Genomic DNA, 19,184 nt, shown 5'->3' on the forward strand with positions numbered 1-19,184 from the left:
AATGAATACATTAACATGGTCTAACTGCTTGTGTGAATGAGGCTTTATGAAAAAAATGTCTTGCCCAGCTTTCAGAAAAGTAAAACCATTAATTCACTTCACTCACAATAGAGGAGAGAAAGGTGTATTCTGAATACATCAAATGCAGTTTTCCAGCTCAGACTATTGCTCAAGGAAAACATAATCCCAACTATAAATATATAATGATGTGGTCTAAATTAGCAGCAACAACTGAAGAAAGAGCTCTTGGAGTCATTGTGGGTGGATAGTGTTCTGCAAACATCCATTCAATGTGCAGCAGCAGTCAAAAAAGTGAACAGCATGTTGGGAATCATTAAGAAAGGGTTAGATAATAAGACAGAAAATATCATATTGCCTCAATATAAATCCATGGTACACCCACACCTTGTATGCTGCATACAATGAGGTCGCTCCATCTCAAAAAAGATATATCAGAATTGGAAAAGATTCAGAAAAGGGCAACAAAAATAATTACAGGTATGGAATGCTTCCATATGAGGAGAGATTAATAAGACTGAGACTTTTCAGCTTGGAAAAGAGATGACTAAGGGGATATAATGGAGGTCTATAAAATCATGCCTGGTGTAGAAAAAGTAATTAGGCAAGTGTTATTTACACCTCATAACACAAGAACTAGAGGACACCAAATTAAATTAATAGGCAGCAGGTTTAAAACAAAGAAAAGGAAGTATTTCTTCACAAAACACAGAGTCAACTTGTGGAACTCTTTGCCAGAGGATGTTGTGAAGGCCAAGAGTATAACAGGGTTTAAAAAAGAACTAGATAAGTTCATGGAGGATAGATCCATCAATGGCTATTAGCCAGGATGGGCAGGGATGGTGACCCTAGCCTCTGTTTGCCAGAAGCTGGGAATGGGCGACGGGATGGATCACTTGATGATTACCTGTTCTGTTCATTCCCTCTGGGGGTACCTGGCATTGGCCACTGTTGGAAGACAGGATACTGGGCTAGATGGATGTTGGTCTGATCCAATATGACTGTTCTTATGTTCCCATTATTTTCATGAGCGGCATATACTTAGCTCCTATATAGCAGAGTTGCGTTTTTCATTTCCCCCAGTAAGTGTGCCTTAGGAAAATCTACTTCTTCCCATACACATCCTGTTGGGGAGGATATTATTGGAGATGTGCTTCATCTAAAACTTCATGTGGGTAAAACATGAGAATTTGCTGCAGATCTACTAGCTGTATATTTTCATACTAAATTATCCTGAAGCAAAGTCCAACATGTTATGAATCAGAAAACTGATCTGATAAATAATGCTTGATTCCCAGAGCTTTGTTGTCATTGTTAACTGATTCAGGAAATTCTCTTTCACAGATTATCAAAATCTAATTAGTTCTATTTCACTTAATGTTAGACTTTTTTCTACTTTCATATATTTATAACAGTATCACTTTCAGGTTCTTAGTGACCTAATGTTTGGGTTGCAAGCACTGCTGGACAATGGTTGGTTGCTTAAAAAAACTGTTTCTACTTAACTTTTTTAACAAAAGTCCATGGAAACATTTTAGTGGTATTAGGTTTTGTAAAAGATTGTTCTTTTAAAATAATCTTAATTTGGGGCCAAATGTGAGCTGACAGTGTCCTTATAAGTAATCCTAAATCATACAAGTCTAATTTTCTCACAACATTTTTTGGAATCAAACTGAAATAATCTGCTTGGATAAGGTAGGTCTGTTCAGTGTTTAATTTCCCATGAAATTATATTTTCTGAACTTCAAAGGTTTAATTATGTTCCTTTCTTTCTTTCGCCACAGATGAACATGCCCTACTGTAGTTAGGGCTCAGAAGCTTAAATCTAGTTGGCAAAAGGAGATCTTTGCAAAACATACCATTAGTACTGATTCAAGTTAAAAAGGCATATTTCATTTCCCTATAGGTTGAGTTTTGACCTTTGTTAAACTATCATATAAAGTACATTTGTCTTTATAATACCACTGCTAACCACAATGCAGATTTTATGGTTGGATAATTGTGTTATATATTGGTCTACATCTCAATTAATCCTCACCTTGGGACAGATAAACCTTGAAATATCCAAGTTTGGTTGAATTCTGGTCCAATCTCTCAAAGTTCTGACTTAATAAAATCAAATGAGTTATTTCAGAACAGACATAGAACTTCCTCTCATTGTTTGGGTTTCTTCGCTCCTTAGTCCTTACCCTGATGTTAATTCAATACTTACCTAATATACATTAGAGTAACTGTCATGTCATTTTATTTGTCCAACAGAGGGCTCACTGGTTCTGTACTATATTCTGCAGGAATCAGACCTTCTCAAGAGGGTTAAAGTGTATCCCAAACTCTGTAGATCTTTACATCTGCAATGGAATAACTGGATAAACTATAGTTCCGTCCCTCAAGACCTCTCGACAGAAAATTGAAGCAGAGATCATTAATGGTTCAAGACACAGTATGGAAAAGTATAAGAGGAAATTTTAGAAATTAACCAGTCTAGGTGTTGTGCTCTTTCAACTCTCCATAGCTGTTTCCTAATGTAGATTAAAGTAACTCCTGCCTTATCACAGAGATTATGCTTTCAGTTGCAACAACTAGTTATTGTGACTTTATAGTAATTTAAATACATGTATATAGAATTAATTTAACCCTTACTAGAAATCAAGTCAAGTGGTATGTATAACCTGCTCTAATGACTGATGGGTGTCATGGTGAGCATCTGGAGGGTAGGGCAGGTGACTGTAGAGCTGCAAAGTTGGAATCTAGGAATTTGTAGGATCTGGCTGCTGTTGAGGGGGAATAGCCTCTCAGATGGTAAATGTCTTTTGTGACTGCATAGCCTAGGAGGCTGAAACAGTTTCCATGGGTCAGGAATAGAGGTGATTGGAAAATTGGACATTTTATTGCAAAGGAAAGGTGTCCCTTTTTAGTTTAGAAATTTTTCAATAAGCTCTAGTCAAGCCAGAGACTTTTGTACCAGATACAGCTTAATCTTCCATGACATAATCACAAACACAAGATGAAGAGATGCTAGGCAAATATTTGTCATCTGTGTAAGAGGTTTCCAGGCTACTAGGAAAGGAATAAAGTATATCTTTCTTTTAAAAAAAATAAACAGAAAATAGACCTTGTAAATTCCCACATATATGGTAGCAATGCAAATATTAGTTTGAAGTTTTCATTACTAATATATTATTCGTATAGTCACGGCAATCAAAATCTTTTTTAGTAAACAATATTTCTAAGAGGTAGAGCTCACCCCTTCTTGTGTGGGTGTCTAACGGCTGAAAGCAGTGGAATGAATATGACCATTAGGTATGTGGGGTCAGGATGTATGAAGTTCATGTGGGTCTGAGGAAAGAATGGGGGGACTGACTCCCATTAATGCTGTCAAGCTGTGTTTACATAGTGGTCCACCTGTAGCAATATAAAGGTCTGTTTTGTATTTGATGGGTGCCAAAGGAGAGGAAAGATGATTGCCAAAAGCTGTTTTCAGAGGTGTCTGCCTGCATTGGGATAGATAATTTAAAATCACTTTTAAAACATTTACCCTATGTGTCTAAAGTTGGGCACCCAAAGTCAGAGGAAACTTTTGAAAATTTGGCCCTCAGTTTCTTGCCATAGATTGCTTTGAGCCAATGGGAGGAACCGGGAATAGAATTCATAAATAGAGCTAGTTAAGGATTTTTCCCTGAGATGTTTTTTATTGGAAAATGGTGATTCATTAAGATCAGGGTTTTTTTGCGGGAACATCAAGTTGGCTAAACTTTTATCGGGAAAGTTATCTTGAGTTGAGGATGAAATTTCTGGTCAAAAGAAAAGGGACCTCAGAACAGTTCATAGCCCAGTGGCTAGGACACTTCCTTGGGAGTGAGGAAGACCTGGTTTCAGTGCTTTGCCTGATTTGGAGTAGGAAGTTGAACCCAGATCTCCTATACCCCATTTGAATGCCAGGCTTGCCAGGCTATCATATATTCTGGGTTGCAGCTCTCTCAATTGCGCCTGTTGAAGATGTTCCAATTTGTATAAAATACTTAAATAGTTATTAGCCAGAGAAAGAGAGAGAGAGACTGACTTGATAGCCCAGTTGTTTAGGTACTCATCTGTGATGGTAACATATCAGGCAGAGCAAAGACTTGAACCATGTCTCCCATAGCCCAGGTGCATGCCCTAACTACTGTTCTGGGATCTTTCCACACACACATGCTGTGGACAAAACTTCAAAGGGTTTTGGTATCATCCCAAATGCAGGGATGTAACTTCCAAAATCTTCAAAATATTTGAGGAAAAGAAATCTGGAAAACCATTCCCCACGCTCTAATCATAAATCTGTCTCCTAGTTTAACCACAAGTCAACATTCCTCTAATTTTAAAATGCACCAACATATTCATAAGATGAATCTGTTCTATCAGCATACTGTAGATATTTGACTGCTTTATCTGTACTAAAATACCTGCCTTTTGTTTATCCTAATATTACTCTGACTGTCCTTTATTTGGCCCTAAAATGTTACTCAGATTGAGAGGCTTTTTAAAATATACAGGTTTTTTTTGTTTTTGTTTTAGTTTTTTGCATGCACCTGCCATACTATTTTGATGTGCTAAAAACCTGGCACATTTCTATGTCAAGTAAAGTTCAATTGGCAGCATGCTCTTCCAATGGCCAGGTGAAATAACAATGTTCAGTTTTTAACAAAATCTCTAAAGGCTTATCTAGGCAAAGGGGCATAAATGATAGTTCAGTGGAAGCCATTGCAGTTATTATTAATTAGTATTACAACAGTGCCTAGGAGCCCTAAGCATGGTCCAGGACTCCATAAGATGGCCATACTGGGTCAGACCAATGATCTATCTAGCCCAGTATCCTGCCTTCCAACTGGGGCTGCAGATGCTTCAGAGGGAGTGAACAGAACAGTGCAATTTATCACGTGATCCACCCGGTTGTCCAGTCCTAGTGTCTAGCAGTTGGATGTTTTGGAACACCCAAATCATGGAGATGCATCCCTGACCATTTTGGCTAATAGCCATTGATGAACCAATCCCCATGAACTTATTTAATTCTTTTTTTGAACAAAGTTATACTTTTGGTCTTTACAACATCCCCGGGGAATGAGTTTCACAGTTTGACTGAGTTGTGTGAAGAAGTACTTCTTTATGTTTGTTTTAAACATGGTGCCTACTGATTTCATTGTGTGATCCTGGTTCATATGTTATGTGAAGAGGTAGATAACACTTCTATAAAATCATGAATGATATGGAAAAAGTGAATAAAAACCTCTATCATTTCTATCCTCATCTATTCCATCTCTTTTCTAACCTGAACAGTCCCAGTCTTTTTAATCTCTCCTATTATGGAAGCTTTTCCCTACCCATAATCATTTTTGTTGCCCTTCTCTACACTTTTCTCCAATTCTAATACATCTTTTTTGAGATGGGTGACCAGAATTACATGCAGTATTCAAGGTGTGGGTTGACAATGGATTTATATATTGGCATTACTATATTTTCTGTCTTATTATCTATCCTTTTCCTAATGATTCCTAACATTCTATTAGCTTTTTGACTGCACATTGAACCGATGTTTTCAGAATACTATCCATGATGACTCCAAGATCTCTTTCTTGAGTGATAACAACTATTCTACACGCCACCATTTTGTATGCATAGTTGGGATTATTTTTTCCAATGTGCATTACTTTGCATTTATCAACACTGAATTTCATCTGCCATTTTGTTGCCTGGTCATCCAGTTTTCTGAGATTCCTTTGTAACTTGTTGCAGTCAGTTTTGGACGTAACTATTTTTCATAATTTACTCTCGCCTGCAATCTTTGCCACCTCACTGTTCACCCATTTGTCCAGATCACTTATGAATATTTTGAACAGCACTGATCCAGTACTGATCCTTGAGGGACCCCGCTATTTGCCTCTCCACTGTGAAAAGTATGTTTTTATTTCTACCTTTTGTTTCCTATCTTTTAACTAGTTATTGATCCATGAGAGAACCTTCCCTATTATCCCATAAGTTATTTTTCTTAAAAGCATTTTGTGAGGACCTTGTTAAAAAGTTTCCTAAAGTCCAAAGTAATTATATCCATAGGATCAGCTTTGTCCATGTGTTTGTTGACAACTTGTCATGCTATCTGGAGTGGCTCTCAACCCTGAGTACCAACTTCAGGGCAGACTGTCAGAAAGCAGTCCACTCTGCTGGTGGTGTGTTCTATAATTTAGATTATAATATAGCAGTCCCAAAATACTACAGTAGTCTTATAATGGAGTCACATACAGTCCTTGTAGACACTGCAGTTCATCTTGGCACTCAGCCAAACTGTACTATGTGTTAAATGGTCATTTACAGCCAAAAATCACAAAACATTCAGGTTATGCTCAGTCCTGAGACACTAGTTGCTCACTCAGGTTGATTTGAATCCCAGACATCAGACAATGGTTGTAGCCAATTCTCTATTAAACGAACTAAATGTTTATTAAACTAAGAAAAGAGAATGGAGGAAGGGATATAACACACAAGCAGAATGAACCATGTGACAAGTATCATATTAGTTCCAATTTTTTTTAAACGGGGGGGGGGGGATATTTTACTTAGGAGGCAATCAGCTAAATGGAAAGAAAAGTACAGGAAAGGCAGGTGAGGGGGTCAGGGAAAGAGTAAGAGGAGCAGGTGTGGGGGTGAAGTTGAGGTGAAGAGACTGTGAAAGGGAGGGGGATGGTTGGAGCAAACAGCCAATCAGCACAGGGAAGAGAAAGTTCAGTCAAAACTACAGAAAATTCTCCTAAGGGTCCCTGCTTTGAGTGTTTCTGCTCCAGCTGACAGAAGATTCTGACTAGCTCTTCTTTGCTGTTTACTCCCATGCACACATAGTGGGATGGTGAGGGGAGACACTTTCTGAGTCCTAGTGCCCCCCAGGAGCATATGTGTACATGGGGTTTCCCCTGCACAGTTCTGGCTCCAGCTGGGGGCAGGGGGTGATAACCCCCTCTGGGCCCCATTTTCCCTAGTTCTCCCCCAGTGCAGCAATCCCTATTTTAGCTATTTCTGTTCCTAACCAGGTAGAGATCCCAGCTGCTGTTTATAGCAATTTTCTCTCTTCAACCAGTTTAATAAATTCATGAAGAGCCTACTAATGTACATCCTGTTGTGGCTTAATTAGTAAGTAGAACCTGAATGTCATCCCTTGGCACTGTGTCCTGTGGTGCTATGTTTTTATTATTGTAGCAAATCTTTAGTGGGTGCTCTGAACCTATTCTATGAAAAACGATATAGTTCTCTTGGTGCAGCTGTGAATTATAAGTAAATCTTGTTAACTATGTGCCTAATTTGCCATGTGACAGAATGCAAAGGCTCTACCCTGGCTTAATCAGTCAGTCAAATGCTTACTGAAGTATCTGGGGGCCCACCCCTACCCAGGTGAAAAGGCTTTAGGTAATAAGGCCAGACTCCTATCTGACAGCTAAGGATTTACACCTGGGATAACTACTAAAATGGCTCATTGATGGGAAGATGGTGGAAGAGTGGCGTTGAGCAGTGAAAGGTGTGTTTTGTTGCATCAATTTATAGGATTCTGGCTAAGTAGGGTTTTCTTGCTTCCTTTTGAAATAAGCCTGAACTATGAACTTCAGATTATGAATTCTTCAGGTTTGAAGGCATTAAGACTCAGAGGTTTGGTTTAGTCCCCCGACATAAAGATAGTTCTGAGTTACAAAATGATCTGGATCTAGATTTGTGTTCTAAACAAACCTTTAGCATAACTCGTAGGGGTATTCTGATCTGGGTGTTTGCTTCAGGCCCACTTCTAGTTTTCTAATTTTGTTTCTACCCCATGTAACTTTTTTCTTGGGAGAAAAATCCATATTATGTTAGCAGCCTCTGTCGGTAAGTGCTTAGGATCGTAGATGGTATGAATGGTAAATAAAAGTAACAGATAAAATTGTCTGTTTTAAGTTTATTTACACTTAATTCAGTCCTGATTTAAAAGGCTACATTTCAATGGGAATTACACCTGCTTACAATAGCCATGAAGTTGGCCCTACACCTGTTACATATCAAGCTTATTTGCATTTTTTAAAAAAAAGGTTCCTCTTTTCAGAAAGAGAGGGTAAAAGACATGGCTTTCAGAGATACTCCAAAGCATTCTATGTAGTCACCAGCTGAGGACCTACTTGTAAGTTGTTCTGTATTTCTTTGTAGAATGCTTATTGCTCCTTTTTTGAATGAGCAGTTGTCTTGAATTTAGTGAATGGGTCTTGTGCTTAAACATCCATTGGTTTTGTTATATCTGTAGAACTAGGTAGGGCAAGTTTTTATATTTAACATTATTAAAAAGGCTTTTTAGAGGCATTATTTATGCATTTTATTACGGAAAGGCATGATACCTTCTGTCCAGTTTTTTTATGCTGCCATCACAGCAAAGTTCACGCTCCTGCTTTCAAGCAAGAAAAGCAGGGACTATCAAATTAGAAATTTAAATCCAAAATTCATTTTTATTGTACTTCAGTAGTGCTTAGGTCCCAATTGAGATCAGGACCCTGTTATGATAGGCATTGTACAAACACAAAAGAGAGCTATGAAGAGCTTACATTTTAAATAGACAAGACAGACAAAGAGTGGGAGATGAAACAGATGCAGAGAGGTGAAGTTACTTACTCAAAGTCAAACAGCAGGTCAGTGGCAGATTGGGAATAGAACCTAGGTCTCCTGAATGTCTGATCCACTACATCATGTGGCCTCTGATTATTTTTAATGAAACTCTCTAATTTAGTGGAAGGACAAATTTATATTGAATAAGCATATGCAACTCTTACTTCAACGGATTTACTTTGGATTTACACATATGTAACTGAGAAAATAATTTGACCTTGTATAAGCAAACTTCGAGTTGACTCAGAGGCTGGAAATTCTCCCCAAATTATATCTTGATTCTTCTTAATGTATGTCCATTTTTTCTTTTTATGTGTAATCTCTTCCTATCTCCCTTCCCAATTTGAGTCTTCAGTTTGTAATTAAAACAAATTAATATAACACTAAAAATGGTCAGTTTCTTATAGTTCCATTTGCTCAGATATATGGTTGGCTATTTGACTTAAGATCATAGGGGAGAAAGTAAACTATTGCCAGGTGTTTCTCCAATCCTGCTCCATTGCCCTTATAGGTCTGCAATTAAATCTATTTTTATTTTGCATTACAGTAGCCCTCAGGGACCCAACCACTGTACACAAACATAGAAAAAGGTAATCATGAAAGTTTGTGTGGTATGTGAAAGGGTTAAAATCTTAGGCTTTGATTCTGCAGAGATTTAAGCACATGATTTATTTAAGCATGTGATCAGTCCTATTGAATTCAATAGGCCTACTCAAATGCTTAAAGTTAGTAATTAGCGTGAAGACACATGGAGTTTCTTTCTTCAGAAAATTGCTTTCTCTTCAAAAAATCAGAAATGAAACAGTTCAGTTTGGCAATGCTGTCACTTTTCTTCATAGAAATTGTAGTTTCAATGTCTCATGTACCTACTCTCATCAATGGGCTGGGCTTCCTGGTTGGACTGCATCTCCAATGGTATATCAGGGGAGATAAAGGCCAGTTGGCAGCTTGGCCCATAGAAGAGAAGGGAGTGATGAGCCAATCAAACTATAGCTGTCACTCCCATTGTGAGTGTCTAACAAATCAATTTTGTGGGCTTTTACCTATCAATCAGTTTTTTCCTGCGGAAATCAGTGGTTTTTTTTTTTTTTTTTTTTTTCAAAACATTCACTTACTCAAAACCCCAATCTTCAATTAACAGTTTTTCTGAGGGAAACTGTTGAAAAGCTCTGTCAAAAGCACTGGCAGTTTGAGTGCAGAAGGTGGGGGTCCCTAAGGATTCTAAAAATTAATACTTGCCACTCCTGGCTTGTATTAAACTCCCAAGGTTACAGTTTCTCTCTGACCTTGGATGGGTAGATGCTGCTATCACCCAAATGCAACAAAAAACACACACCTTTTGAAACCAGAAAGGAGCACTTGGGAATTCATTCCTGTGGGGTGCCCTCAAGCCCTTTCATCCCCACCACCCTCCTGGGGAAGAGCTTAGAAAGAAAAACAAAGGAAATCAGCTGTTGCCACCAGCTAATTAAACAACATATGCACCAACCTCTTAGGACACCAAAAATCCAATCCTGTTCTTAAAAAAGGTAAATTTTATTTAAAAACTAGAAGAAAGAAAATACCTCTGGAACGTAGGCTTTTGCTAGATTTAAAAAAAAACTTACAAAATTTAAACATCAGAAATAACCTTGAGGTCTAGGTTAAAGGTTAGAAGTAAAACAAAAGCATTTTGGGTTAGTACAGAGGAGTCCACAAGCCAAAAATAGCATCTTTCTAAACATTCCTGATCTACTTACACATTTGGGAGTTCCAAATAAGTAGTTCTAGGTATGATCTGATCATTTAATCATACCTGGTTTAAAGCTTCTCATAGCGTAACTGCTCCCTGTTCCCCTCTTTCCCAGAGAACACAACAGACACACAGGAAGTTTTTTTTTCCCATTTTAAAAGATTATAGCCTTCCCATTGGCTCTTTTGGTCAGATCCCTTTCCCTGGGGATTTTTTTTAACCCTTTCAAGTAAAGCAAGCAGAGAACAGCTACCAAGACGGACTTTATAGCTAACAGGTTGGGTGTCCATAAAAGGGAACTACCATGCTTCCCCTCTTCATTTATCACAAGCACTATGAAAATGTACATAAGTCTCTGCAGAATCAGTACCATATTAAGGGACACACAACAAATTTTATTGATGCAACTCAACTGATTAAGTATTTTATTTTAAATCCAAAGGTTGAACCATGTTTGCTGAGACAGTTTACTAAATGATGGATAGATCTTCTCCAAATTCAGTCCATCTGTAGTTTGCTGGAAACCATAAAAAACACAATGGTTTTGTTGTCTGGCTATACTGAAAGAAGGACAGGAGACATTTGACTTGGATTTAATCAGGCCACAACTTTATTATTAGATGTCTGGGTCTACCCGGCAGATAAGTGTACAGGGCAGGTAACCCCATGTTTATTCTGTAATTACTCAGGGAAGCTTCCACCAGCTTCCCCTTTTTCCCTCCAGCAAATCCATCACCAGGACCTTACCATCCCACCCCTCCATCCTCGTAGGAGGATTAAGGAGGGCTATAAGAATGGGTTGGCTCCACACCACACCAATCATAGGACTCCCCAACCACCCCCATTTGTTGGTTTAATGAACACCTCTTTTTAACTCCTTTTCTATGCCATTTATCCGGTCACTGTATGCCTTCCCTATCGAGTATTTCTACTGGATATCTGCCCCACGCTTAAATAATGAGTTGCGACATAGCCTACCGCCCATCATGCCAGGCATGAACAAAGCCCTTCCTGAACATGCTGTGGAGAAGGCAAAAAAGCTCCAACTGCCAATATGGTGGTAAGGGAAAATTCCTTCCCAGCCCCCCTGAAAAGGGGCAGCTAGCGTAATGCCCACAGCAGGTCTTGACCAAACCTGGTATTTTACCACCTAAAGGGGAGGAAGGGTGGGGCCTGCTTCAGCCTACTCTGTGTAAAAACCTGCATTCTTAGGGGATGAGTCAGCAACCATGCTGACCCTTTTGCAACAGTTTTCATTCCCTCCCTCCACACCTGCCAGAAAGCACTGTTTCCTTCATTTGGCCAGCCAGCCAAATACCTCCCCTGCATCCCCCTTAAAGGTGCAGGCTGGTTATTCTAAAATAAAGCACAACCAAATGGCTTCAGATGCATTATGATTAGAGTTCTGAGTTGATTTGAAAAAGAAATTTAGGGGGTGAAATGCCAAGGGATACATATTTTGTATGAGCTTGTTAATTGAAAATACCAAGTTTCAGTTAGTAGCAAACCTATTCAATAAAGTAGGAACACAAGTGACGGCTTTAGTGGAGAGATTACAACCCAATATTTATCTTGCTATTAATTTTTTACTATGGTTCAGAAGAACAGTGAATGGACAATCATACATTCAATACGGCAAAAAATATTAATGAAATATTAACTAAGATGTAAAGGTTCTTGTAGCAACATTCTCTCAGTCCTTGTACATATGCATTACTGATTAGTCTTTCTTTACTAAACCACATTACAGTAGACAATAGGGTATACCACAGCTAGGGTTGAGAAAATAATTTTTTTCCTGTGTGAAGTGAGATCATTAAATAAACATCCAGGTTGATAAATAATTCTATCTTGGTAAAAAATTGTTTTTTAAAATACAAAATAAGCTAAACACTTTTGGCTGCCTAATGACTTGTGTGAAATAGATTTGTGCTCTCTGTCTGTGCCACAAAAGCCACCACTACCGCTAGCACACTGGTGACCAGGATAGATGCATGCTGGAATAAAATCTGAAAGCTTGCATTTCATTATATGTCATGTCTATGAAGGCTTTCTATCCCACATTTTTCCCAAGGAATGAATTTATTTAAATATGTTAAAATGAGACAAACTAGCAGAATTTGCTTAGTTCCAGTAACACTTTTAAAAATAAAATTAAATGAACATGAGGGGAAAACATTTCTTTTCATGAGCATGTGAAAGGAAAGAATTCCATGACAGAATGAAAGTTTTTAGAGGGTAAATATTAAAAACTTTGCCTAATCAGTTTTAAGCATTTACACAACTTCCCATCAACAAATTGAACATTTGGTAAAAGATGTAATTCTAAAAGGAGAAATTCAATTAGCTTTTCTCTGCTATTGTGCGACACAGTGAAGAATTTCTTATTTTGTTACTAGTGAATAGTTAATTTCAGTTGAGGAGCCTACTGAGTTTAAAATCTCATTTAACTGTAAATATAAAATCTAATATTTTAGTTATCAAGTTAATTGCATACACAGAGCAAAACTACAGCACACTTAAGAGCACAGTTTTCTGATTTGCTTCATAATTAAATGCATGCAAAGTCAGGCTCTCTGAGTTAAGTAATTTTAGGAGCTCTCTGCCTAAAGATATGTTTAACATTCAAATAAATTAATAGACCTGCAATTTACTGTAATAGGTGGAGCACCCCAATGCTACTGTAAATACTTTGCTTTGTATCTATAATGTTCACAATTCAGTACTCCACTGGAGCTTGCTACTGTTTCGAACTCTGGTGAATAATACTCTCTAAGGTCTCTTCACTTGTTTGTCTGGTTAAGAGGATAACCTAAGAAAAAAATAGCTGGCTAAGAGCAAATATGACTCAGGAACTTTTAGAGTCAATTGGCAAGGAGCATAGATGTGGATACATAAAGTTTATGGTGATCTCCTGGCTCTGGGATACACGTTCTAGTTCACCAAAGCTTGTCAAATAAAAGCCAGCATCATCCTGATTATCAGTATCATTATGAAATGCATGTATGGATGCTGTGTAAGGAGTTATGTATTTACACTGAAAAATATGTTGTTAAGGTCTGTGTCTAGGCTCACCAACAAAGGTGAAAAACAGACAAAACATATTTATCTACCTGTTTGTTCACATATAAGTTAAGTATTGTATAGTTCACAATGCCCTCTCTCCCCAGTCTGAAATGAATGCTAATGAAGGATTGTGAAAACTTGAGAGTGTAATGGGGAGCTAAGCACTAGGTGGGAGTAGGAGTCTTATATTGAGGTGCACGTCAAAGGTTTTCTGTAGCATACTTGGGGCCAATAAAGGCACGCTGGCATCCTTTACCTAGGAAGAAAATAGACAGTGAGTTTGTTTCATGAAAGTGGAGTCTCAGAAGGCCTGGCTGAAAACGTTGGAGAGAATTTTGGGTGTGAACTACCTGTCTGAAGAAGCTTAACTTGTTAGTTTAGTTTTTAGAGAGCATGTTATGACTTTGTTTTCAATAGTCATACTTACGGTCACTAGAAATCTCTGTTGTTTGATGATAAACTTATCCTTGTTTTCACTAAAATTATATTTAAGTGTTGTGGTTTTAAGAAAAGTGGTGATCCTGGGGGTTGAACCTTTCAAACTGGTGTCTACTATTCCTTTGGGAACAGCAGTCCTGGTAATTCTGAGAGTGTTGAGTGGATAAGAGGCTGGACACTGCAGGGAATGCTTAGGGAATTCAGAGTGTGTACCTACTGCTAACCTATACAGGAGAGTGAGCAGAAGGTTCTTGTATTGCCAGAGTCTTGTGGTTTCAGAGAGTTGACCCACAGCTGGCACAGACAAGACTTCATCATGCAAAGGGGAGATGGTGGTGAGTTGAGCTCACAGCATATTTCTCTTTTCTCATTTAAGAAAAACATATCTCAAAGCACAGGAGACCACAGAACTGGTAAAATGATACTGTATGATTACTATTAGTCCTTGGTCAGCATATCACTTAGAGGGTTGGTGGGGAAAAAAGGTATGAGATATTTTTTCCCCATAAAATAATAAAAACATAAAAATTACACATCTTAAAAGAAGAGATCTAGGGTGAAATCTTGGCTTCTTGGGAGCTTTGCCATAGTCTTTAATGGGGTCATTTCCCCCACCCACGTTTGGTCATCTTTTTCATCTCTCTTCCAAGGAATATGGAGATGCCACCGCATCTCAGCCCTTGGTGTAGATGATGTGGCTATGGAAAAGAGCATGTGCCTCTTCACTTCAGCAATTCCCTGCTCCTGGAACAGCCTCCTGGGGCTGAGGGTAGTCAGACATAAGTTAGAACAGCCTAGCGACTGCTCTAATTTATGTTGTGGTCAAATCAGCCCCTAGCTAATCTCAGAATTGGGGAGCTGCAAAATTTATTGTAAAGCTACCTTGCTCATCATGAGCACTACTCGGACAACGCTTTATATTCCTTATTGAATTAGTTTACAGCTCTATATTTAAGGCCCAAGTCCTAGAAATACTTAAACACATGGATAATTGAGGGAGTAAATCTATTGATGTTAAAGGAACTACTCGTATGCTTACTTGTAGAATAGGATGGGCTCTAAGTTTCCAGTCGAATGCTATTACAAGCCCTATTTGTAATTCACACATACACAATCTTTTGCCCCATTCTACCAGGTAAAGCCTACTTTTATGCATGTGCACATGCAGACTTATGGTTACATGCTCATTGAATGTAAGGTGGGGTTTTGTTTGTTTTTGTTTTTTCAGGAGATAGAAGTGTGCATTCATTTTTGTGAGTATGCCAGTTCTTTCTGTTTAGAAATTTGGCCATGTTAATCCAAGAGGGAAACTTGCTACCCAAGGTCCACATTCTGTCACTCTTACTCATCTTGATTACTACCTCACTCTTTAAGTACTGTAGTTCAACTGACATCAACTAAGAGTGACAGAATCTGACCAAAAGTCCTTAAGCAGGTACTTCACATTAAGCACATGTGGTCGTACTGACTTTAATTAAACTCATCATATATGTAGTGAAGCATGTACTTAAATGCTTTCTTGAATCAGGGCCTTAAGAAATGTGTCCTTCCTTCCTTTGCACACCACAGCATTTTCACCTGATTTCTTTGATATCCTTATAGCTATTATACCAGATCAGTTTTGACATGGTAAATAAGAGAGGCAACCTCACATTCCATGCATTTAGTTAAATGCAATATAATTTTAAAAACTTATAAATTGATTTCATGTTGCCTTTCAAGTGCGTTGAAAGACTTTGCTGGAGAAGCATTGCTAGTATTGTTATATTGCCAGATTTTTGTTTAAATGGGAATTTTCTTTTTATTGAGGATTTGTTGTTTTGGGGTGCGGTGGACTTTCATTGGCTTCATCTCTTGCAAACTGTGCAGCACATAAAAAAAAGCCCATTGAGAGCAATGGCACAACACTGACTATATTTTCTATGCAGTTGGCAGAGATTTTTATTTTGTATGTTATTGGCTCTGCTGCGTGATAGCATAACAGAGCCTTTGTTTTGTTCTCAGCAGAGCTATTTATATATTGTGACTGTACTAAGTACTGTTTCCTCTGCTGGTGTTCTTCCACACACTCTTCAAGAAAGTAGTCTGCTCCAGTAGGAAGTCAACAGTGAGTGTATTGTAATTGAAAATACAACTGAAGTCTTCACATCTTGCATTAAATGCTGTTTTCAGTTGAAATGAAAAATGAAGTTTACAATTTCCTAAATAGTAAGAAAAGATGCAGCAACAGTCAGGAAGCTCTTGAGGACAGGGATCAAGGAAGTTGCTAAGATTGTCTCTCTCAATGCAGTTCTATGCTCTGTTTCTATGTTCCTAGAGTTACAAATAAACACAGCTCTTGCAATATTGTACTACTTGAAATTCATTATACATGTTAGTGCATATTTCTACCACCAACCCAGCCCAAGCAATGGAATTTTGAGTGATTTTCTTTCTTTCTTTGTGTTTTCCCCCCCTCTCATTTTCCTAGGCTGTTTCCTCAGGCCATAGGATACTGCTATAGGCTAGTAGTCTACCACAGTTTTTCTTCAAACATAATGAAAAAGTTGCAATAAGAAAAGAGCAAGTTAATGACAACAGCCACATCAATGGGTTTTCCTCCTCCAGGCACGGCAAGTTCTGAGATAACAAACACTGCCCAGATAAAGAGACATACTGATAATGATATTTGGTACTATCGTTGTGTAGAGTATCACTGAAGGACTTCCTAACAAAGGATGCAGGTTTAGTCTTATTGCCAGCCTGAGAATGCTTCGCCTACTAACGAACAATCTATCAGTAAATGCCCACGATCTCTTCCTGAACAAACCATTGGAATAGCAAGAGCTGTTGTAAGATTTGATAAGATTAAAGTAACTTTTCTACATATAACTCACTAGTGCTGAATAGTTTTGTACTTTATTACCTGTGGCTGTTTAATTCCAGACAAGATTATTGATACCTAAACGTTTTTAATATCTGAAAACACCTACCAGTTGTGATAATGAGAACAGGCATTCTTGAACAAGAAACAGGCCTGTTGTGAAGGCCACTGGGTGCCAGAGCATTTATTTTCTTATTTGCTTGCTTGTTTGCTTGCTTGCAGTTATGGATTGTCTCAAAAAAGTAACCGCTACCAGCTTGCTTGCAGATACAAAAGCAAACAACTGTTTTTCAGAAAGGCCCAGTTTGGGTCTAACTGCAGATCCAGGTAAAAAGCTTGTTGCACACCAGTTTACTAAACTTTGTGTAGTAAAGGAAGGTTTCAGGGATGCTGATTGTATTAAATGGTTGCTTGTCACACTCATCATTGCAAAGAGTTAACAAGCAAGTGTGACTTACAAACATGGCTTGCCTAGTACATTGTGGGTTTTTGAAGCGCCTGCTCCATAGTACCTTACACTGGGAGCCAGGAGTTTGGGGGCAACTCCAGGATACCAGTGGTAAGAATGGAACAGTCTGAATGCTTGTGATTTACCATTCATGCAGAGAAGCTATTTTAGTTTGCATTGGTTTAACTGGACCTGAGCTAAAGACTTCATCCCAGGTGTTGAAACCCAGCTGGTACAACCAGTGTTTCTAAAATACCAGGGCAGATATTTTGGGAACAGCAAGATAGTGCCAGGGGAAGGCATTCCAGCCAATTATTTGTTAAAACACTTTTTGCCTCGGTAGACACAGCCTTAGACTGAAAGTATTTTCCACTTTATATTCAATAATAAGTTTTCCTATTAAATCATCTTTTGTAATTCCCATTCCCTTCCATTAATTCCTTGCTGACAGACATCTGATTTTTTAATAGGATATGTCCAATTGCCGACAATGAACATGAAAGAGTTAATATCCTCAGACTTTTATTGAGCTTTCTCTGTACTTTTAAGCTTTAATTACCTTTTTTCTTAAAAACTAATCTTGCTTGCTAGGTGAGTTTGCTCAAGGTCCCTCAGCTTGCCCAGACAGTTGGAAATGAACTTCATACTGTCATAAAACACTGGCTAAGATCTATTGTTTCAGCTGAGGTTGAAATAAATACATTTGTTCCAGGTAGCTAGGAAGGATAGTATTATATTCTATATAGTATACAGTAGGTGGAATGCAACAAGTAACCAATTCCATTCATCAAAAGTTTACTGTAAGCATGGTTAACCAGGAGAACACAAGAACCTGTGGAGCGGACAAAGATTAATTATACCTGTGCTCATACAGCAGTGTTTGTGTTCCAAACAAATTATATTTGCTTGTGTTTAAACGATGCATAAATCTGATATGTACAGATGAACGTGTGTTCAGGATGAGTGAGCACACTTGTTTGAATGTCATATTTATCCCTGTATTTTGTCAGAAAATTAACTTCTTTGGAGTTTTCGCTTGAGCTGAGCATATGGTTGTTGATCTCTGGAGATGACAGCCTATCTGAGCAATAGCTCCTTATGGCTCTAGCTCTCCTCTGCTGGCAGATGCTTTGGGCTTTTCTACAATTAAGTGGAGATCATCACTGTTTTCTTTGAGCACTGCTGTGCCTTGTACTCTGAAGTGTTTTGTTAATCACTGTCTGCCTTCGACAGAAGCTGCCAAAGCTCTCATTAAGTTTGAATTTTGAGATGTCATGCTTGAATGATGGAATTTCATACCTTTTCTGCATGAATGGAATTGGCTATGGAAACATGCCAGCAAAAAAACATGACACTAAAGTCTATTTACTTTTGCATTTTACTGCTGAAACAAAAAGGGGAAAATTACAAAACAAAACAAAAAAACCCCACAACTTTCTAACAACCTTAAATCCAGAATAAGGGCTGGTTTATGCAGTTGCCGGGAAGATGATAATTGCAAGGTCCTCACCTTATCTGCAGGATTTACACTATAACCTTTTATTAACAATCTGTCATTGCCTTGTTCATGGTGTAAACTTCAAACCTCCTTTCCTACCCAAGAACTTGTGTGATGTATGCTGTTTGTGTTTTGGGTAGTTGCGAGTGATATGGAAGATTCTCAGTAACAAAACAAAACAACCCTCCCCCCCCCAAACCATTTAGTTCAGTAACATAGAATTTTAAATGGTGACAGACTATGATGAACTAAAATAGGAGCAAAAAATGTTACTTTTGCCCTTGAAGAAGAATTGCTTGCATGTGTGTGCAAGAAGAAAACAAAATGCATCTGTTGGCTGTTTAATGATTTGCAGCAGGAAGCTAAGTGTTATGGGAAATATGGTATGAAAAGATGTTGCCCATTTCTCTTGGTGAATGTAATTGATTCAGCTGTATCAGTAAAAGTAAGCCTGGAAGAAAAAAGTTAGACTAATTAACTG

At 38.1% G+C, this 19,184-nt stretch overlaps 1 long non-coding RNA gene across 1 annotated transcript in view; it reads left to right on the plus strand.

The window, feature by feature from the left end:
* Positions 1 to 7,251: 7,251 nt before the first annotated feature.
* Positions 7,252 to 19,184, plus strand: part of LOC119855470 — a 144,799-nt gene continuing 132,866 nt past the window's right edge. The window contains exons 1-2 of the long non-coding RNA XR_006281617.1: positions 7,252 to 7,552; positions 8,108 to 8,182. This is a non-coding gene — a long non-coding RNA (uncharacterized LOC119855470). The remainder of the gene's footprint in view (positions 7,553 to 8,107; positions 8,183 to 19,184) is intronic.

This window comes from Dermochelys coriacea, chromosome 5 (assembly GCF_009764565.3).
Source record: "Dermochelys coriacea isolate rDerCor1 chromosome 5, rDerCor1.pri.v4, whole genome shotgun sequence".
NCBI classification, from domain to species: Eukaryota; Metazoa; Chordata; order Testudines; family Dermochelyidae; genus Dermochelys; species Dermochelys coriacea.